At 44.6% G+C, this 23501-nt stretch overlaps 1 protein-coding gene across 1 annotated transcript in view; it reads right to left on the bottom strand.

Annotated features, from left to right (window-relative positions):
• Positions 1-20274, bottom strand: part of ncanb (neurocan b) — a 380232-nt gene extending 359958 nt beyond the window's left edge. The window contains exon 1 of the mRNA XM_046304575.1: positions 19968-20274. The gene's annotated coding sequence lies outside the window, so the exon portion shown is untranslated. The remainder of the gene's footprint in view (positions 1-19967) is intronic.
• Positions 20275-23501: the final 3227 nt, after the last annotated feature.

A 23501-nucleotide genomic window follows, 5' to 3' on the forward strand; every position in this document is an offset into this window, starting at 1 on the left:
GTAAACACAGTGGGGATGGTTTCAGGCGTTAAGTGTCCTAGTATAGAGGATGTACAGGCCTGTGACAAATTAAAGAAGGGGGGCTCATTTAAATGTCACAGCGAGTGTGTTGACTTGCCAACATAACCTCCTCTATCCTATTACCGTCCTCGACCACTCGAGGACTGGAGGAAGAGAGAGTGGAAGAGAGGAAGAGATGGAGAATTAAGGGTGCCATCTTTCTTGTCTTTATCAGCCCTATTTCATCAGATAGGGAGGGCAGCTTCCCTCCTCTGTTTTTTACCCTCCTCTGTTTTATCATTGCACTGTGACACAATAGATCGCTTCGGTGTGCTTTAGGACCACGCGGACGCCTCAGAGAGGTCGGGTAGGCTGTTTAGTGGTTTCAAATGGCTAGATTTAGGACCACACAGACATCTCAGAGCGTGCTACTAGAGGCAGTGGTTGTTTCTGTGTGTTGTGCTGTTTATCCGAGTTGTAAAAGCAAATCATATCAGACTTTATTGGTCACATACACACATTTAGCAGATGTTATTGCGGGTGTGCCGAAATGCTACAGAATAGAAACAGAGCAGAAATTGGCTACTCTTTATTTGACTTATGTAGCTGGCAATGTAACTGCTGTTTGACTTAACATTGAAAAAAATGTATTCCCAGTGCTGAGATAGTAGTGTAACTGACATGTAATATTAGCTAATGTTTCATCCCCTCTTGACAAGTTCTGTCTGAAGTGAATGAACTAGCTAGCTACCACAGCCAGTTCAGCTCTAGCCTCTATCTGCCAGCTAGCAGTATCCAACAGCTGTTGTGTGTATGGACATGTTTTGAGCTGTTGTTTTGTCCTGTTTCAATAGAAATAAATTAACTTGGAATGTTTTCGCCTGTTGATGTACTATTAGAGCTAGCCAAAAGCTGGCTAACATTAGCTATTATTTTTGCCTCAATCACACTAGTAGACCTGAATCAAATGATGACACCAGCAGCCAAATGATTGAAGCCTGATATTCTGCCAGGTTTTTTTGACAGCGCAATGTGAGTTTTTATTAGAGTCAGTATAGCAATGTAATGTTATTGATCTGTCAGTTTCCCTAGCTAATTCCTTACTTTTCACACTGGCACGGTATAAACGGATTGCCTAAATATGTATCTCCCCTGACGTGAGAATGTTTTCAATACAGACTCCTTTTTTTGTACCGTATTCCATATAAGGCATCCAGACCGTATGAAAGTTGCACAGTATACCCTTCATCGTGTAATTAATCAAATATAGGGATACATAGCTTGACATTTCTGCCATGCATTATGACATTGTGGGAGGATAACCAACCTTCCAATGAAAGGCAATGCATTTCTTAGCTGCTTTAAATGCTAGGTTACATAGTCTCTTCTGATAACAGTCTCCAGTTTCAACATTTCCAAGCAAACAAAAACAGGGAGAAGGGCGAATCTGTAGATGGAACTTTGTATCCATTCTCTGATTGTTATAATATACTGCAAAATTCACCTGCGCTCCGTAGACTGGTCTTCCCTGACTGTCTGACCCTGCTGTGACACCTGTCACATCTGATCCTGCTAAGACATGATGAGCATAGTGTTGTTTACTGACTGTGCACCACGACAGTGAAGCCTGTAGAGCTGTTTATCCCTGGCCCTGGGGGTCTGCTCAGTCCTGGCCATGGGGGTCTGCTCAGTCCTTGCCCTGGGGGTCTGCTCAGTCCTGGCCCTGGGAGGATGCTCAGTCCTTGTCCTGGAGGTCTGCTCAGTCCTGGCCCTGGGGGGATGCTCAGTCCTAGCCCTGGGGGTCTGCTCAGTCCTGGCCCTGGGGGTCTGCTCAGTCCTGGCCCTGAGGGGCTGCTCAGTCCTGGCCCTGAGGGTCTGCTCAGTCCTGGCCCTGGGGGTCTGCTCAGTCCTGGCCCTGAGGGTCTGCTCAGTCCTGGCCCTGGGGGTCTGCTCAGTCCTGGCCCTGAGGGTCTGCTCAGTCCTGGCCCTGAGGGTCTGCTCAGTCCTGGCACCTGGGGGTCTGCCGTACTGTTGGTTGCCACTCTGGCCTTGGCCTAACACACCTGAAACCAATAATGAATGTTTCACTAAAATCCTAAAGCTGAGTGGGGTGTGTTTTGGGGTGCCGCTGGGAGGTGGACCAATATGGGCAGAATGGGGCGATCCAGCTATAATGTGTGCAAATAAAAAGAGCTCTACATGTCTATGAGCCCTGTGATATTAATTATAGTGTCCGCTATCATTCTTGGGACAGTAAAGCATTTTTCTTATTTTGTCTCTAAACTCCAAAAGGTTAGACTTGAAATCAGACCATGACTATGAGGTTAAAGTGCAGACTGTCAGCTTTCATTTGAGGGTATTGTCATCCATATCGGGTGAAACGTTTAGTAATTACAGCACTTTTTGCACATAGTCTCACTATATTAGGGGAGCACAAGTATTGGTAAAAATTCACTTCTATGTGTATTAAAGTAGAAAAAAGTATTTGGTCCCACATTCATAGCACGCAATGACTTCATCAAGCTTATGTCTCCACAAATTGGATGCTTTTGCGGTTTGTTTTGTTTGCGTTTCTGATTAATTTGTGCCCAAAAGAAATGAATGGTGAATAATGTACTGTGTCATTTTGAAATCACTTTTATTGTGAATACCGGTAAGTATCTAATATGTTTCAAAACACTTCTACATTAATGTGGATGCTGCCATGGATCATCCTGAATGAATCGTGAATAATGATGAGTAAGAAAGTTACAGAAGCACAAATATCATACCCCCATGACATGCTAAACTCTCACCATTACAATAACAGGGGAGGTTATTATTTTTTGAGGGGTATGATATTTGTGCATCTATAACTTCCTCACTCATCATTGTTCACGATTCATTCAGGATGATCCATAATCATGGTAGCATCCACACTCATGTAGAAGTGTATTTTTCTCTCTCTCTGTCTCTCTCGCACTCTCTCTCTGATTACTGATGAGTGTGTCTTGGCAGATGCAGAGCGTTGTGAAGGTCTCACTCTGGGAGCCTGTCAACAGACTACTATTTCTCCTCTAAACCCTCTACCCCTCTGTGCTACACCTCTCTTCCCCCTCCTGTTCTCCCTACTAAAGGTCTTCACAGATCCACCTCTACCCAAATACCCGAGACCCGATCCGGGACCCGGTCCAGTCATGGGTCTCGGGTATGTGTAATTTTAACTGACTTGTCCAGAAGGGCCCGTACAGATGCAAACACAATTACTGCAGTAGAAAGAGAGAGAGAAATGGTATAATTTATGCTACTGCTCTTGCTTTTCACAAGAGTGGAGCGTGACGCATGTAACTTATTGTTGTTGGCCAAAACAAGTCATCAAAGTGGCAATAGGCTACAGTCATAGAGCCTCCATGTGGCAAAAGTTAGGAGTTATTTAATCAACAGAACATGGGATTAAAAGGATAACCAAAAGCCAACAGGTAGGCTGCTATTTAATATTCTGAATGGAGTTGTTATTTGTAACTGTAGGATGAGAAAGCGCATGCACTGCAGCCTCAGTTCACCTAGCTAGCTAATGTTAGTTTGATGCAGTCAAGAAAGGTAGTATGTGATCATATTTGATGATAAATAACCTAGCTATGGCAGGTATTAGTCTACTACATATAACGCAAGTCGGCTTGGTATGTCTGTTGCTGTCTCTGCTCTCTCCCTCCCTGCTAGAGCAGCACCTCTATCTCCCTCCTCTTGTGCTTTATCATCTCAGCTTAATAAAGTAGCTTAAAAAATGACTTTTCTGTTGCTTCCATCACTTGGATCAGATTGGACTGGTCTGCATCTGACCAGGTCCATACGGAACGGGTCTTTTGTCCTCGGGTCTGTTTGGAATGGGTCTCTATATTTGGAAGGGGAAAAAAAAGAAAAAAATATATATATATATGGTCTGGGTGGGAAAGCCCCAGGTCCATTTCAGAATGAGTCCAACTTTTTGGATCCATGAAGGGATACTCCCTATACCTCCAGAGTCAGCACTGACAGAACCCAAGGTGCCAACCTACCCTACCTCACATCTCTACTGTATATATCACGTACAGAACGTCACCCACCCCTAAACCTCAAATCATTTATGGTACACAAACCCTCCCATGCACAATGTCCCCTCCTCCTAACATAGCCTGTCTAATCTGAGCCAGAAGGAGAAGCCTGCAGTGCCATCAATGGAGAGCGAGAGAGAGCTCAAAAAGACAGCATCAGCACACAACATCACGTACTACACATATCAGCATATCAACGTCTGTAATAGTAGTAGACGTGGAGACATGCATGGCATCTTGAGGGTGAGGTTATATGGCTGTGCTGAAGTGCCAGTGAGAATACTGCTCTCGTGGATCAGGTTCATATTCATTAGTGCACACCGTAGAAAACAGAAGATGAAAAAGCAGCTTCTCTTCTTGGACAAGGCCTGGTAGTCCCTCCCTGTTTCAGTAAGTTTCCTTCCATTTGATGCCTAGTACGTACAACCCTCTGCAGCCTCACACCTGTCAGGTTTCCATTCCAAATTTGTCTTAATGACTAAATTGGGGCAATTAATTAGCTTGATTGGTGGTGTTAACCTCAGCCCCTTCCACATGGTTCCTCTCAATACAAACCAGTCGATACATATGGCAGTCAGAAACTAATCTAATACGGCACCCTTTTGATACAGTGCAAGATGTATTCATAATCACATGGATTGACTGAGAAAAGAGTATTGGTTTTCTCAGTCAGCGAGAGAAAGAGAGAGAGAGTGACTAAACAAGGAAGCCATGATGAAACGTAGAGTAACTGTGGAGATAGAGTGTAACGGTTCGCTTCCTCGTTTCACCTCGGTTCCTCTCCATTTCTCCAGTCCATAGACCAGAAGCATGCAGTTTTTCAGTTTGTCAGTGAGCTCAGATGGAGAGGAAACTTTTCTAATGTCCCAAAAGCCCTTCAAAGTCCCAGCCAGCCAGCCTGCCTCAACATAAGCCCCTCTGTGTGCCTCTGTAGTGGGATGCGGAGGGAGGGAGTGTGGTGCTGGAGCTGGAATCATCCTGATATTATCCTGCTAGTACAGGTCTGATGGATGCAGTCATGTCAATGGAGCCAACTGTTCCTGCACAACTTGGGCCAAGCCTGACTTTAATGGATGCCTCACACATTCCCAATGAATTCCTAAGAATGTTTCCTTTCCCCATCCCCTGCTACTGCTGTCTCACCAAATGCAACGCAGGCGGCTGTCTGGAGGAAGAAAGGAGGGAGGGAGTGGAAGAGGGAGCGAGAGACAAATTGGAAGAGAAATTAGGTTTGCTAGCCCACAGAGCAGGTAATGTGGCCAGGAGAGCAGCTAAACTGAAAAATTCCACAGTGCTTCAACAGGGAGCTCACACCAACAGAGAACAAGAAGAATTTAGAAACAATTCATTTAGAAAAGGCAAAAGTTCTAAACAAAAACATATTGATTAAACATTACTTGTTTTTTCATCTCTGCTCCAACACACAGTTCCTAAACACTATTACAACAAGCTAAGATCCAAAAGCTTCTAAAGTTTCACTCAATTAGCATTTTCTGTGAATACAACGGATGGAATAAACAAAAGGGAGAATAAAGCCATTTAAAGAGTGTTCTTTAAAGGGAGTGTTCTAAAGGGAAAACAACAGAACTAAACACAGTAGGGGTCCCATGACAGCTTTAAAGAGCTCATAACAGACCTCTTATTTATTTAGAACAGTGCTGCTGCATGCTTTCTATAATTAATGAAGATCCTGCTCACACAGAGAAGACTGTATGGATGCCACTCTATTCTCTAGAACACTACGTTTGACCAGAGCCCTTCACCCAATTCCTTGTGTAGGGTAATGCACTACGTCTGATCAGGACACAGCTTCAACACACATACAGTATCATTATAGATTCATCAAAGCTATGGACACACATGCATGGAGCCATTATGACTCAACCGTGGGGACCTCATCATCCAACTGTAGATCATCAGCATGCTGTTTACAGCATGAGGTGTGAAGTAGTCATTGCTCCCCAGTCCCCCGCTATGCCAGACTACGCATTGGAGAGGTAGTTTAGCTGACTCATCAACCAATGTTAACCTCTTGAACCTCCGGGGGCAGTATTTCATTTTTGGATGAAAAACATTCCCGTTTTAAACAAGATATTTTGTCACGAAAAGATGCTCGACTATGCATATAATTGACAGCTTTGGAAAGAAGAAACTCTGACGTTTCCAAAACTGCAAAGATATTATCTGTGAGTGCCCCAGAACTAATGCTACAGGCGAAAACAAGATGAAATTTCATACAGGAAATGGTCCAGATTTTGAATGCCCTGTGTTCCAATGTCTCCTTATATGTCTGTGAATGCGCCAGGAATGAGCCTGCACTTTCTGTCGTTTCCCCAAGGTGTCTGCAGCATTGTGACATATTTGTAGGCATATCATTGGAAGATTGACCATAAGAGACTACATTTACCAGGTGTCCGCCTGGTGTCCTCTGTCGAAATTATTGCGTAATCTCCAGCTGCATGTATTTTTCCATGTGATTCAGAGGAGAAACCAAACTTCCACAAATTATATATCATCGAATAGATATGTGAAAAACACCTTGAGGATTGATTCTAAACAACGTTTGCCATGTTTCTGTCAATATTATGGAGTTAATTTGGAAAAAAGTTTGGCGTTTTGATGACTGAATTTTCCTTAGCCAAACGTGATGAACAAAACGGAGCGATTTCTCCTACACAAATAATCTTTTTGGAAAAACTGAACATTTGCTATCTAACTGAGAGTCTCCTCATTGAAAACATCCAAAGTTCTTAAAAGGTAAATTATTTTATTTGAATGCTTTGTCATGTTTTGTCATTTATTATCTTGTCTTGTCCCTGTGCTTCCCATTCTATTCGTTTCCCTCTGCTGGTCTTATTAGGTTCTTTCCCTCTTTCTATCCCTCTCTCTCCCCCTCCCTCTCTCACTCTCTCGCTCTCTCTTCTCTCTATCGTTCCGTTCCTGCTCCCAGCTGTTCCTATTCCCCTAATCAATCATTTAGTCTTCCCACACCTGTTCCCGATCCTTTCCCCTGATTAGAGTCCCTATTTCTTCCTTTGTGTTCCGTTCCTGTCCTGTCGGTTCCTTGTCTAGAATTCACCGTGCTGTGTTTGTGTATCGCCCTGTCGTGTCGTGTTTTCCTCAGATGCTGCGTGGTGAGCAGGTGTCTGAGTCTGTCTGGTTCAAGTGCCTTCCCGAGGCAACCTGCTGTTCACCTGCTGTTCAAGATCGAGTCTCCAGTTTGTCCTCGTCATTTCGAGTGAAAGTTGTGTTTTTTTGTTTGTATTTACTTTACTGGATTAAAGACTCTGTTTTCGCCAAGTCGCTTTTGGGTCCTCTTTCACCTGCATGACATGCTTTTCTTGTTTTTGTGAAAATGTTGCCTGCTGAATGCTAGGCTTAATGCTATGCTAGCTATCAATACACTCTTACATCCTTTGACTCTCTATGTCCCCTATCCTCCAGGCCGGCTCGGTCCTCCCCTCCCGCTCCGTGGCTCGATGACTCATTGCGAGCTCACAGAACAGGGCTCCGGGCAGCCGAGCGGAAATGGAGGAAAACTCGCCTCCCTGCAGACCTGGCATCCTTTCACTCCCTCCTCTCTACATTTTCCTCCTCTGTCTCTGCTGCTAAAGCCACTTTCTACCACTCTAAATTCCAAGCATCTGCCTCTAACCCTAGGAAGCTCTTTGCCACCTTCTCCTCCCTCCTGAATCCTCCCCCCCCCCTCCTTCCTCTCTGCAGATGACTTCGTCAACCATTTTGAAAAGAAGGTCGACGACATCCGATCCTCGTTTGCTAAGTCAAACGACACCGCTGGTTCTGCTCACACTGCCCTACCCTGTGCTCTGACCTCTTTCTGACCTCTTTGTGACGGCCGGCCGCCCAACAACCAACAACCGCCCAACAACCTGCCCGCTTGACCCTATCCCCTCCTCTCTTCTCCAGACCATTTCCGGAGACCTTCTCCCTCCCTCACCTCGCTCATCAACTCATCCCTGACCGCTGGCTACGTCCCTTCCGTCTTCAAGAGAGCGAGAGTTGCACCCCTTCTGAAAAAACCTACACTCGATCCCTCCGATGTCAACAACTACAGACCAGTATCCCTTCTTTCTTTTCTCTCCAAAACTCTTGAACGTGCCGTCCTTGGCCAGCTCTCCCGCTATCGCTCTCTGAATGACCTTCTTGATCCAAATCAGTCAGGTTTCAAGACTAGTCATTCAACTGAGACTGCTCTCCTCTGTATCACAGAGGCACTCCGCACTGCTAAAGCTAACTCTCTCTCCTCTGCTCTCATCCTTCTAGATCTATCGGCTGCCTTCGATACTGTGAACCATCAGATCCTCCTCTCCACCCTCTCCGAGTTGGGCATCTCCGGCACGGCCCACGCTTGGATTGCGTCCTACCTGACAGGTCGCTCCTACCAGGTGGCGTTGCGAGAATCTGTCTCCTCACCACGCGCTCTCACCACTGGTGTCCCCCAGGGCTCTGTTCTAGGCCCTCTCCTATTCTCGCTATACACCAAGTCACTTGGCTCTGTCATAACCTCACATGGTCTCTCCTATCATTGCTATGCAGACGACACACAATTAATCTTCTCCTTTCCCCCTTCTGATGACCAGGTGGCGAATCGCATCTCTGCATGTCTGGCAGACATATCAGTGTGGATGACGGATCACCACCTCAAGCTGAACCTCGGCAAGACGGAGCTGCTCTTCCTCCCGGGGAAGGACTGCCCGTTCCATGATCTCGCCATCACGGTTGACAACTCCATTGTGTCCTCCTCCCAGAGCGCTAAGAACCTTGGCGTGATCCTGGACAACACCCTGTCGTTCTCAACTAACATCAAGGCGGTGGCCCGTTCCTGTAGGTTCATGCTCTACAACATCCGCAGAGTACGACCCTGCCTCACACAGGAAGCGGCACAGGTCCTAATCCAGGCACTTGTCATCTCCCGTCTGGATTACTGCAACTCGCTGTTGGCTGGGCTCCCTGCCTGTGCCATTAAACCCCTACAACTCATCCAGAACGCCGCAGCCCGTCTGGTGTTCAACCTTCCCAAGTTCTCTCACGTCACCCCGCTCCTCCGCTCTCTCCACTGGCTTCCAGTTGAAGCTCGCATCCGCTACAAGACCATGGTGCTTGCCTACGGAGCTGTGAGTGGAACGGCACCTCAGTACCTCCAGGCTCTGATCAGGCCCTACACCCAAACAAGGGCACTGCGTTCATCCACCTCTGGCCTGCTCGCCTCCCTACCACTGAGGAAGTACAGCTCCCACTCAGCCCAGTCAAAACTGTTCGCTGCTCTGGCCCCCCCAATGGTGGAACAAACTCCCTCACGACGCCAGGACAGCGGAGTCAATCACCACCTTCCGGAGACACCTGAAACCCCACCTCTTTAAGGAATACCTAGGATAGGATAAGTAATCCCTCTCACCCCCCCCCCCCTTTAAGATTTAGATGCACTATTGTAAAGTGACTGTTCCACTGGATATCATAAGGTGAATGCACTAATTTGTAAGTCGCTCTGGATAAGAGCGTCTGCTAAATGACTTAAATGTAAATGTAAATGTTACACAAATGCTTGTTTTGCTATGGTTGAAAAGCATATTTTGAAAATCTGAGATGACAGTGTTGTTAACAAAAGGCTAAGCTTGAGAGCCAATATATTTATTTCATTTAATTTGCGATTTTCATGAATAGTTAACGTTGTGTTATGGTAATAAGCTTGAGGCTATAATTACGATCCCGGATACGGGATTGCTCGTTTCAAGAGGTTAACTGTAAAGATGAACTAAACAAATACACCTGGCGTTAATTCAAAAGCACTTGTGTGACGATTGTGAAGATAACGAGCGGGAATCAGGTTTGAATGAAATGGATGGGAGCATGGATGGAGGATTGGCATTGAAACTTCCTTCAGAAGTTTCGAACACACTGTCTCTAAAATGTGACGAAGTGGACCATCTTTCGTCCATCCATCTCCTCCACAGCGCTTTGGGCAGGATGGCCAGAAACATCTGGAATACATGGAATACATGGGGCGGCAAGGTAGCCTAGTGGTTAGAGCGTTGGACTAGTAACCGGAAGGTTGCAAGTTCAAATCGGAAAAAAAGACCCAATAGTGATGTTTATGGGACATCTAGGAGTGCCAACAAAGAAGCTCGTCAAAGGTAATGAATGTTTTATATTTTATTTCTGCGTTTTGTGTAGCACCGGCTATGCTAATTATTTTGTTTACGTCCACTTCAGGTATTTCTGGGTGTTGCATGCTATCAGATAATAGCTTCTCATGCTTTCGCCGAAAAGCATTTTAAAAATCTGACTTGTTGGCTGGATTCACAACGAGTGTAGCTTTAATTCAGTACCCTGCGTGTGTGTTTTAATGAACGTTTGAGTTTTAACGAGTGCTATTACCATTTAGCGTAGCGCATTTGCATTTCCAGATGGCTAGATGGGGCGCCTGCGTGTCGGGTGGGCTTAAGAGGTTAACTCTATTCCGGCACTTTTTTCACATCCCCAACCACTGTGGTCTGATGCAATGTTGTCTTAATAAATCACAGGAGAGACTTTATGACCACAGTGCAGATGTATTTCTTCATCCTCTTTGAGAAAATGCTTTGCATGTGTCGTAACTTTACTATCTTTAGCCATCTCGTAATTGAGGTAAGCTAGGTCTGCTGATCAAAAACCGGAGTGGGGTTATTATTGGGAATGGCAGAAAAGGCTGTCCCAGGATGTCTGACCCTAACTGGGCTCAGGGGCGGTCCTCTGATTTAGTTCAAATCAAAAGGGAATATTTTTCTTCATTAAACAGTCCAAAATCATTTTACACAATTATACAAACAGTATCATACTCACTCATTCATCTTCTACAACAATTAGATGTAAACCTCATATCTGAGGCTATTATATAAACAGTGTTATATGAGCTTATGGTGTGGTGATTCCACACCATCTCCCATGAGCTTCCCCAAGTTGTGACAAACAGACCAGTTCGTAGCTGGATTCTTCAACGATCTTTTACACTTTCTCCGGAACATGACATTTGTTTGCACCTCAAGTTCTGTGAGGTGGAAGGATTTCCTTTGTCCTCTATGAAAGTTGACCCTCTCTCTACTATGTGGCCATGTGGCAGGGTCTTCTCAGGAATTTACGACCTCTGACCACAACAGCCTAGTTGAAGGAGGCAAGGGGGAGGCAGGGAGAGGGGGGTGGGCTTGCTATACCCAAAGAGGCCAACGTCATGGCACATGCAAGCAGCTGAATTCTAATTGAGTGATGGCAAATCCTACAGTATCTTAACCTATCTCTGCTTTTACATCAGACGCATTCAGGTGTTCTGCTCATCTTTTTCATTAAAGACCATTGAGGCGAATGCTAGCATACCATTCCAGACTGGTAGACAGACAGTGCTATCCCCAACCCTGACTCCTTCAGAAGCCCAGAGAAGCCAGTCAGCTAATGGCTCTCCTCCATGCTGTCCTCTGGTACTCGCTGGAGAGGTGTTTTGGGGAGAGGAGTTCTGGCTGCTTCTGATCAGTCTCTGTCAAAACAACTAAGGCCAAACAAGATGACGCCCAGTTAGAGCTCTGCCAGCCGCCTGCAGCTAAACAAAACAGACTGTGGATGGAGGAGAAATGAGAGGCTGGGGGAAGGAGAGTGGTGGTGGTGGTGATGGAGCTTGGATACATTAAAGGAAAGGGACAAAAGAGGAAAAAAATAAGGGGCCATTTTGACACCATTAAGCCTCGACGTAGCAGACTGGGGATTCCATATCAGATCCTTACTCTCTCTTGTTTTGTATTTTCCTGAGAGGATTGGACATTACTTCAGCTGGACAACCAATTTGAGCGACTACAGTGCAGGGCTGCTGCCTACACTCTCCTACTACTGGCCTGGTACTTTAGCTCTAGTGGCTCTAGTGACAGCAGCCAGTGATCAACGACCCAGCTAATAGTGGTGTCGAGCAAAGAGGCATCCTTCACTGGGAGGGCTCTCAAATCAATCTGAACAGAGAGTGGGTCGTCGGTGCAGCCCCCACACTCAGACACATAGCGCGTGTGTGTGTGTGTGTGTGTGTGTGTGTGTGTGTGTGTGTGTGTGTGTGTGTGTGTGTGTGTGTGTGTGTGTGTGTGTGTGTGTGTGTGTGTGTGTGTGTGTGTGTGTGTGTGTGTGTGTGTGTGTGTGTGTGTGTGTGTGTGTGTGTGTGTGTGTGTGTGTGTGTGTGTGTGTGTGTGTGTGTGCTTGCATGATGTGTGACCAGCTGCCAGACAAACCCTGCTGGACCCAGGCAGTGACTGCTGCTGACTAGAGGTGATTCCAGCCAGACAAACAGACATAAAAGCCTGTTAATTACAGCTGAGTGGACAGGGGCCATGCTGCCACACAGTCGGCTGCCAGGGGAGAGACGTGCTACCTGGGACACACACACACACTGGATCAGAGGGTAGGGGGGCAGAGAGGGGTGCAGGGATACCCCTCTGGGAGGAACGCCCAGCAGTGGGAAGAGTGGGGTTATGGAGGGTTTGGGTTGGCATGGTGCAACACTTATGCTGATGCTGACAGATGTTGTATTTTTGTGACATACACACATAAGTAAGCGTGCACATACAGATACACACACCCATACGGGGACATGCAAACACACACACACTTTAGACCATATATTCTCTGCTAAATAACAGATTATCCTTGCAAATCCGTGCAAACAGAACCAGCCCCATCTCTGGACTGCTTCTCTCTCTGTCTTTTCTGCATTTCCCCTCCTCTGTTATTCTGCAGGATGATAGTTATTTACAAAAGGGAATTGGTTACAACCCCACCAGTCTAAATTTGTCAAACAAAACTGAAAAGCAATTCAAATCACTGAGGAGAAGTTGACTGCAAAGATGTCTGCCTGCCTCCTGCCTGCCTGCCTGCCTGCCTGCCTGCCTGCCTGCCTGCCTGCCTGCCTGCCTGTCTGCCTGTCTGTCTGTCTGTCTGTCTGTCTGTCTGTCTGTCTGTCTGTCTGTGTGTCTGTGTGTGTGTGTGTGTGTGTGTGTGTGTGTGTGTGTGTGTGTGTGTGTGTGTGTGTGTGTGTGTGTGTGTGTGTGTGTGTGTGTGTGTGTGTGTGTGTGTGTGTGTGTGTGTGTGTGTGTGTGTGTGTGTGTGTGTGTGTGTGTGTGTGTGTGCATGTGCACCATCTACAGAGGAAGTGTGCTTTAACCTCAGCCCTCTTCTAAGCTGCCGTAGCTCATTCTGCCCAGCTCAGCCGATTCCAGTATCCCCTCAGTACAAGAGAGGCTTTGTTGATATCAGACAGGTAGCTTCTGCTACAGAGCCTGCAAATTCTCCAATCACTGCAAGGTTGACTCCCAACACAAACACTAACTAAATCCACCTAGATACAGTTCAGAAAGGTGACTCAGGACACTAACTAACAGAATAGTACAATAAATAGGATCTTGATCGTGAGAATATCAGTCTGTAGAAATGAGAATATAATAATGGCATATATTACATTAGAACTAAAAAAATCAAGAAACATGAGCTTCTGAGCTTTTGCCTTCAGGAAGGCAGATGGAAAAAGAGGATTAAAATATGTGTTTCGTTCTGGAAAATATGAAAACTTAATTACATTTTCTATGCAGAACAAAACACCTCTACTGCTTTTTTGAAGCCACCACATTAAAGAGAAATGATTCACTAAGGCAAGCCGCATAAAGCTTTCTGTATCTTTTTAACATGTTAATGAGCATCTCTGAATTACACAAGGGGGAGAAACTAATAACTAATATCAATAGCAGCACAAGCCGATAGCGAGCAGGCAGATTGCATTCACAAAGCCGCCAAATAGAAATTGAGAGGCGCCACAACTGAGGTCCGAGAGGGATTTGAATTAAATTAATTACATTACTTTCCATTCTTCCATGAATCCAACGCGATTTGTCTTGGTCTCCCCCCAGACTCAGACAAGGCAGATAGATATATGATTAGAGTTGGGCTTCTTCTAATAGGTTTCCGACAGACTCTGGGCTTCAGAAATACCTGTGACAGGCGGAGTACCCCAGGAATTATTATCTGTAATGGGGGCTTGAAGAGCTTACAGTATGTTACTCCTTCTACGTCTCTCTGCTATGGCAACCGTTTTCCTTCTCTAAGATCTTCCAAAATATCATATAGACGACCTGGTTTTTCCCCATATATCAAAACACAACCCCAGTCAACCCACTCACAAAACATACAGCTTCTCTGGGAACTACGTGTTCAGAAGACATGAAGGAATGCCTCACCCATCTGTACCCTTGACAAGTGTTCTCTGTTTAAAGGCTTATGGGTGTCTGTTGGATGGCAGGACATACCAGGGCTGGGAGCCCAGAACTCTGTCATGGTGCCATCCACTACCATGTCACACTCTTCAGTCAATAAGAAGCAGATGAGTGGGGGAGGGAGGGGAAGAAAGACTTTGGAGTGGCTCCATTCAGTGTTCAAACCCTGAAGTATCTCTCTCTTTTTCTCTCTCTCTCCTTTCCTGTGTAGCGACTCTTGTCTCTATTTAGCAGTAACAGAGTCTGCTGTGCTTGAGGAAGCATCGGAGACAATGAGAGCTTTGGTCCCGTAGCAGTCACGGTGCTGAAAACACTGCAGCCTCCTACACTCCAGATCCCCTTGGGAGGTTGCTTTCTCTCTCTATGTGAGGATTAACTGTTCTAGATAAGAAACCACTAGCAAATTGGTGAAACAAACAGCTAGCATTCTTCCCCTATGGGTTTCAGTCAGAATCACTATCCAATTCCAACCTGAGCAGCACACAGACCATTTCATTCGCCACCTGAGCCATATCACTAAACATGGATGCATCCAACCAAAATGGTCACGAAATAAGAGAGGGGAGAAAGATATTCAATCCCCAATCTTTGAAGAAGCCCATTTGTGCTCCACATTAAAAGAGAAAAACAGTTACTAGATGTCATGATTTATTGATGGTGTTTAATAGGCAAAATGCCCACATTGAATTATGCATTCGGGGTCTGTTACTCCAATGAATATTCACAAGCTGTGTCTGCTTAGAGTTATCTGGTAACCCCTCGCTGCCTTGTTGACTGCTCGCCCTTGTCTGTATGTGGTTAGCCAGTGGCACATCTGTGCCTGCAGCCTGACTCTGTGGTTAGCCAATGGCACATCTGTGCCTGCAGCCTGACACTGTGGTTAGCCAAAGTGGTTAATGCCAGAGCATTGCTAACGCCAAATGAAAGCCAACAGCCTGCTACAGCTTGGGTACACCTCAACTCTGCTATGCCAGGCCAGAGGCTTGAGAACAGCCTGAGATTCTCTTGACAGGCCCCACGTTCATTAAGGTGATGAAACGTCTCTGGGATTCTGGCAATATGAGGGAGAGACTGGCAAAAAGCAAGAGCAGCAAATCAAATCAAATTTTATTGGTCACATACACATGGTTAGCAGATGTTATTGCGAGTGTAGTGAAATGCTTATGCTTCTAGATCCGACAGTGCAGCAGTATCTAACAGGTAATATCTAACAAATTCCACAACAAAACCTAATACACACAATCTAGTAAAAGAATGGGATAAGAATATATAAATATAAAATATATAGATGAGCAGTGACAGAGCAGCTAAGATGCAATAGATAGTAAAGAATAGATAGTGAAGGATACAGTATACAGTATATACATATGAGATGAGTAATGCGAGATGTGTAAATATTCTTAAAGTGGCATTATGTGAAAGGCTATGTGCCCACAGCACACACACATGAGCGTGCAGACACACACGTACACAAACATGCACAGTGATCACACACACAAACAAACACACAGAATTAATGTTACATGGAGGCTGCTGTGAGCATTTGTACTGATTAATTGGATCAGGGCTGTCTAAGTCTATAAATTAGTCTTTGTGTCTGTCGGCATAACGCCCTATCCCCCCACAACCAATAATAAGCACCATTTTGTACTGCATGTATGAATGGGGTATTGCTTTCAGCAGGAATACTGGCAGGCACCATTGACCATCTGAACCCTCTGCAGCCATTTGGATACCCTGCAGTTTGTCATGTTCCTAAGAAAAAGTTTGGGAGTGATTTTGTTAATTCAACAGCCAGTGGCTGCTTCATTAAGTCAATATTAATTTACTACATGAGTGAAACCTAAAAAAAACGCTATTTCATTGGCTTGGATGCTACTCAAGTGCAAAATTGAATTCTCTGCGTTCACGTCGCTCGCTACAAGTGTCGGTGCTAAGCTGTGTGCAGCCGAGCAGGGCGGCACATTATTGAAAGACGGAGCGAATCAACCCATGCAAAAGCAGGTAATACTCTGAATTCTCCCCAATCTGTTTTTCAGCCCCTTGTGATGACAGTATTTCTCAGCAGCTTTTGGCACTCGTCGACATCTTTGGAAAACAGCCACCGGGGAGCAGTGTGCCGCTAACTCTCTGTTATGCATTGGTGAAAAGAAGAAAAATGGAGCAGCAACCGAATTAGCAGTGCCACAGAACACCTTTATTGAGGTTAGTTTAGTGGTGTCAGCAAGCTAGCCTTTCAACCTGGAGAGAGAGGGGGGCGGGGGGGTAGAGATAGACCGAGACAACTGATATGAGTGATTCTCAAACCTTCCATAACAAAGCCCTCACCCTACAGAGAGATGAACTTGGAGAAGTGTCCCGTCTGCCAGTTGGTACAGGGACTCTGCTCACGAACACAAACAGACCTACAGAGCCCCAGTACAGTAACACAATTAGACCCAATCAAATCATGAGGAAACAAAAACAAAAAACATTTGACACATTGGAAACAAAAAACAGAGCATGGAATGTTATTGGGCCCTAAACAACGAATACAAAGTAGCAGAATACCTGACCACCGTGACTGATCCAAAATGAAGGAAGGCTTTGACTTTGAGCATGGCCTTGCTATCGAGAGAGACCGCCATCGGCATAACTGGCTCTCAAGAGAAGAAAGGCTATGTGCACACTGCCCACAAAAGGTGGAATCCGAGCTACACTTCCTAACCTCCTGCCAACTGTATGACCACATCAGAGATACATATTTACCTCAGATTACACAGACCAATAAATTATTTGAAAACAAATCCAATCCTAATAAACTCTTATATCTATTAGGTGAAATACCACAGTGTGGAACCCTAGCAGCAAGATGTGTGACCTATTGCCACAAGAAAAGGGCAACCAGCGGAGTACAAACCCCGCTGTAAATACAACCTATATATGTTGATTTACTTCCCCTTTCATACGTCAACATTCCCAATAATATCATATTTGAAATGACAATATTCTTTAAAAACTGTTGTGAATGTAATGTTTGCTGTTCATTTTTTATTGATTATTTCCCTTTTACTTCTTGTCTATTTCACTTGCTTTGTTTCTCATGACAATAAAGCCATTTGAACTGAAACTGCATTTAGAGAGAGAGTGAGAGAGAGACAGAGAGAAAATGGAAGATACGATTTAAAAGACAGAGAGATGGAGCGTGAGAGAGAAAGAGAGAGAGAGGAAAGAGATAGACAGTGACAAGAGAGATAGATAGATCGGTGCCTGTCTCACTAACAGGATTAGAGCTCATCATCTTTTTTTAGGGATCATTCCGGTTTCCACAGGTGCCACCCAGGAAACACAGGGAACTGATGGCCCCCAACACGGGTCAGTGACAGGGCGGAACGATTTTCCATGCACACATGTCCACATATGACTGTTCAACCAAGTGAAGGGAAAAAAGAATAACACAGCAGTTGAGGTGTTTTAATGTCCCCAATGTCACTATGTGACAAGGCCCCTCTCCCTACAGTCTATCAACCAGCATATCCCTCATGCCTCTGCCGCTTTCTCTTTCTGACACGCTTTGAAAATATAACACTGAAAATACATATGTAGCCTATGCTGTTCAGCTGCATCATATCTTTGTCAGATGCAAAAAGGCATGTTGGAGTCTGACGCAACAACCTCCACCAGCACTCGGGCACGCACTTTTATCAGTTTGAGCAGGAGACAGGAGTTGTTTGTTTTCAGGCAGCAAAAAGTATACAAACACACAGCCAGCCAACACACATCCATTTTTGACAGAGTGCCATCAAAGATAACATCTCAGGTTCCATTTCGGCTAGCTAGTTGTCATTGCTTCAGGATTTACAGACAGGGCTCCCTGGTAGTCGACTTTACACAGCCTGTTGTCATAGACTAGACGTAACATAGCAAATGTGAATCCGTGACACCCAAATTAGTATGGTATGTTACATTTGGTATGGTTACATAGGACAGAAGGTCACTTAAAGATACAATATGTAACTTTTTGGGGCGACTGGACCAAATTCATAAAGAAATGTGCGTTATAGATATGTCATTCTCATTGAAAGCAAGTCTAAGATGAGGTAGATCTGTTCTATGTGCGCTATTTCTATGCTTCCCATTTTCGCTTTCGCTTTTGCATCTTTTACTGGTTTTGTACACCAGCTACAAACAGCTGAATATACAATATTTTTGGTTATGGAAAATACATTTCACAGCTGTTAAGGTGGTACAATGATTCTTTACACTATACTTGCTTGTTTTGTCACAAAACCTGAAATTAGGCAAACTATAAGAATTTTTGCAACCAGGAAATGGTCAGAGTGAATTCTGCATAGTGCATCTTTAAGGCAAAAACGACAGGAGGGAGGTTGGTCAGGGTGGATGGGCGGGAGTATAACTCAAACTTCTAGCAACCAAAAGGTTGCGTTTTCGATTCCCATTATGGACAACTTTAGCATTTTAGCAACTTTGCAACTACTTAGAATGTAACATAACCCTTCCACATAACCCTTCCCCTAACCATAATCTTAACTCTTTAATTAACCTAACTCCTAATCCCCAACCCTAACTACTAGCCTAGCTAACTTTAGCCACGCAGCTAATGTTAGCAGTAGCCACCTAGCTAATGTAAATCTCATAAAATTGGAATTCGTAACATATTATACAAATTACAAGTTGTAACATATCATACGAATTGTAATTCATAGCGTATCATACAAATGGATGATTGACATCCACAAATTAATACATACCATACAAAACGTACCATATCATACTAAATGGAGTGTCTCGGTTGTATGAAAGACTAGAATCTCTACTCAGAATTTCTACTCTACTCAAGCTTGCTCAGATTCTCATCCGGTTGGTTTCGTCAAGGTCGATGTTCTTTTAATTGACTCGTCAACAATTAAGTGGCTTTATAAGAGAGCCGATAAGCTATTAAAACATCCCCTTAAATTGCTCTAAATGTGTCACATTTAAACACATTTTCTGTCGCACCCCTGCCGTGGTGATGGCGGTGACTTTGCAGACCACAATATCACGCAAAGCAGGGATTATTCACACATGACTAACAGTTAGATCATAAAGGGACAGACAAGTATCATTCTTCAAATATCATTCAGTCAAGCATGAACTTTTCTTCTTTGCTAAGAGTGGCTAATTGTTGTATAAACAATGATTCTACATATGTTATAACATGATTGGAAAGGGTTAAATCATGTAAAAGCATGGCTAAAACTTTTTATAATAAAATTACATTTGAAATTAAAACCACGATGACAATTTAGTAATTCAAGTGTGGGGCGACCCTGAGTGTAGTGATAGGCCAATGTTCACATGGAAAACTAAATACTGAAGCATTTTCAAGACATGCATAGCCTAACATTTAAATACAGCGGTAGAAAATGCGTGTCCATATAGCTCGTTTTGACTTGTGAAGATATCCTATCCTAATCCTTATTGAGCTACTTACTGTAGACTATTCTACATGATAACGACGAACCAAGATAGCGGTTTCTCCAGTTTCCTATTAAGCGACTCCAAAAAGACTAATCGTAATGTAACATACTAGAATAGGCTATTTAACAGTAATACACATTGTTCTCACCTTTTATGAGGTGAGCTGCTCTGGTGTCTCTGTCAAGTCCTCAGGAATGTAGAGCGATACCGCCTGAGGAACGTTGGTCTGATCCGTTGCAGGTGTTCGGTTATTTGCGAGCCACAGTCAGAGGTGAACCATCAAGCCGCACCAAAACTGTATAAAGTGCAGGAAAAAAACGAACGAATCGGGTGTAGGAGAGGCCCAAAAGACAAAAACGGGGTATATCTCTGTATATAGCCTAGTTGGTGTCCATCCTATCACGCAAAGAGAAGAGAGGCAGACAATAAGTGATCCGAGTGAGAACGATGCTCACTTCCCCAGAAGCCAAGCGCTACTGAACAAAAGAGCGCAGATGCGCGCTGCAGAGTCCCGTTATTCAAATCAGCGACGAAAAAGGGGAGATGGGGGGGGGGGGCGTTGAGGGCTGTTAGTCCTTTGGATGGGAGCGGGACCGAAGGAGGGAGGGAGAGAGGTGTAATTTGGCACATCTGCCCTATTACTGTATAATCCCGTTTGGCTATTTTGAGTGCCACGATTAAATAGCCTGGGGGATAATGTTACCTTGTGATGCAAATTCACCTTGACTTTGCGGAGTAAGGAAGTTAGACGTATAATTCATTAATGCTGAAACCTGAGATTCATAATTAGCCCTACTCTTGTTTCTGAAGTAAAATATATTAATTATAGTCTTAAAATATGTTTGATATCACACTTTACTGATAGGCTTGTCGCTCTTCCAAACACTTAATTAACACCTATCTACTAAAACTATCAACTACTCAGACAGGCATATAATACACCTCACTGTCAAAATATTAAAACGTTAGTAAAGGTATGTATCACCAACCAAAACATTCAACTAATTGCAATTAATGCTAAAGTCATGAGTTATTGGCTCTTATAGATTATATGAGCTCATATAATTGTCTAGCCTTCTTGAAGTCTACAGAAATCATTAAGGACTGCCTCCCAACCCACCACTTTACCAAGCGGAGAATAATGATCCCCCACGAGACGCCATGGTGCCGCAAGGGGGAGATTACTCGCACTACTAATTCACACCCCAACACTTTCAGTATTGCTTGATTTCTTTTAAGGAGGGGGAAACAATCTGCAGAGGGATTTTTGAAACGTAGCGGTTTGTTCTTGGAGTGTAGAAATTGGGATTTTAGAAAATCTCCTTGTAATACATTGAACTGTGTACCTATTCTAAACAATATGCTGGTGTTGAGTTTCAGACTTTCCAACCTGGCGAACTGTGGGCCTATTGAGACGGCTCTACACCGACCAGTGCTATTTTCAGTGCATATGGTACCTGCGCTGTCCATGGTGCCGAAGTGTCACCAAGCGCCACACGTTGTTGTTCAGGGCTTTCCTTCCAGCACCAAGCGCGTTACTAGGTTTTCCCAACACACACAGCTACAACAGCTACTACATGGTCTGTCAAAAGTTAAAGCTGCAATATGTAATTTTTGGGCGACCCAACCAAATTCACTTAGAAATGTAAGTTATAGATCTGTCATTCTAATTGAATGCAAGTATAAGAAGCGATAGAGCTGTTCTATGGTATATATATTCTATGTCACTATTTCTATGCTTCATTTTCCTTTTGTTGTTTTTGCTTCTTTTAATTTCGGTTCTGTACACCAGCTTCAAACAGCTGAAAAGACAATATTTTTGGTTATGGAAACGATATTTCACAGCGGTTTAGATAGTTTATATGCTTGTTTTGTCACCTAAACTGAAATTAGGCAAACTATTAAAAAATGTGCAACCAGGAAATGGCTTATGAATTTCGTCTTTTATATTTACTGCACTTATCTTTCACTTAAATCATTGCTTTTTTTGTGTCCAATAGACTATGACATTGTATTCAAAGCAAACAATTACTAACCAATTTCCAGTGGCATTTACAGGAAAACAAAGGGGCCTTCTCCATTGACATTTCATTGCTGATCGGTCATTCTTGAATTGCGGGGACATTTACGTCCCTTGCCTTTGCAACCTTTGCAACCATGAAACACACTTTAAATTACTAATATTTACAAGTCATACATGTTTTGGTTTATAGTGGACTGTTTATCAATGATAGAACATAATGCAAGTTCTTTACTACAAAACGTTATGTTTATCCATTGTTTCAAACAGCTGGATTCAATCCAGCTGGATCCGGCCCTTGAGGGGAATTCAATCTGGCCCATAGGTGGTTTGAGTAAAAAAGATGTTACATTTTTTTTTTTTACGAACTCAATATTGTCACGCCTTGGTCTTAGTATTTTGTGTTTTCTTTATTATTTGGTGAGGCCAGGGTGTGACATGGGTTTATGTTGTTGTATTTCGTATTGGGGTTTTTGTATTATTGGGATTGCGGCTGAGTAGGGGTGTTGTATGGGCTTGGCTGCCTGAGGCGGTTCTCAATCAGAGTCAGGTGATTCTCGTTGTCTCTGATTGGGAACCGTATTTAGGTAGCCTGAGTTTCGCTTTGTATTTCGTGGGTGATTGTTCCTGTCTCTGTGTAGTGTTCACCAGATAGGCTGTAATAGGTTTCTCGTTCCGTTTGTTGTTTTGAATTTTGTATATTACGTTATTTTCATGTATCGTCATTTCATTCATTAAAGTACATGAGTAACAACCACGCTGCATTTCGGTCCGACTCTCTTTCGACAAACAAAGAACGCCGTTACAGAATCACCCACCACACACGGACCGAGTGGCGTGGTTACAGGCAGCGACATCAGGAGCAGAAAAAGGAGGACGTTATGGACAGCAAAGGCATGGAGTATACGACGTGGGAAGAAATAGACAGGTGGGCGGCCGACCCAGAGAGAGTGCAGGAGCCCGCCTGGGATTTGCTAGAGCAGTGCGAAGGGGGCTATAGGCGAATGGAGTCGAAAAGAAAGACACGGCGGCGCAGAGCGAAAACCCGAAAGTAACCCCCAAATATTTATTGGGGGAGGGCTCAGAGAGAGAGTGGCTGAGTCAGGAGTCAGACCTGAGCCTATCGTGAAGAGCAGTTGCAGTGGGAGAGGCTGCACCACTTGGAGAATTGGACATGGGAGGTGGAACTGGACGGAAAAGGACCCTGGGCTCAGCCTGGTGAATACAAGGAGGAAATAGGGGCGGGTAAAGCAGAGAGGCGCTGGTATGAGGAGGCAGCACGGCGACGCGGATGGAAGCCCGAAAAGCAGCCCAAAAAAAATTTGGGGGGGGGGGTAATGGGAGTATGGCTATGTCAGGTAGGAGACCTGCGCAAACTCCCTGTGCTTACCGGTGGGCTAGAGAGACCGGGCAGACACCGTGTTATGCTATGGAGCGCACAGTGTTTCCAGTGCAGGTGCATAGCCCGGTGCGGTTCATACCAGTCCTTCGTATTGGCCGGGCTAGAGTGGGCATCGAGCCAGGTAAGCTTGGGCAGGCTCGGTGCTCAAGAGCTCCAGTGCGCCTGCACGGTCCGGTCTATCCAGAACCACCTCCACACACCAGTCCTCCGGTAGCAGCTCCCCGCACCAGGCTTCCTGTGCGTGTCCTCGATCCTGTAGC

This window comes from Oncorhynchus gorbuscha, linkage group LG02 (assembly GCF_021184085.1).
Source record: "Oncorhynchus gorbuscha isolate QuinsamMale2020 ecotype Even-year linkage group LG02, OgorEven_v1.0, whole genome shotgun sequence".
Taxonomy (NCBI): Eukaryota; Metazoa; Chordata; class Actinopteri; order Salmoniformes; family Salmonidae; genus Oncorhynchus; species Oncorhynchus gorbuscha.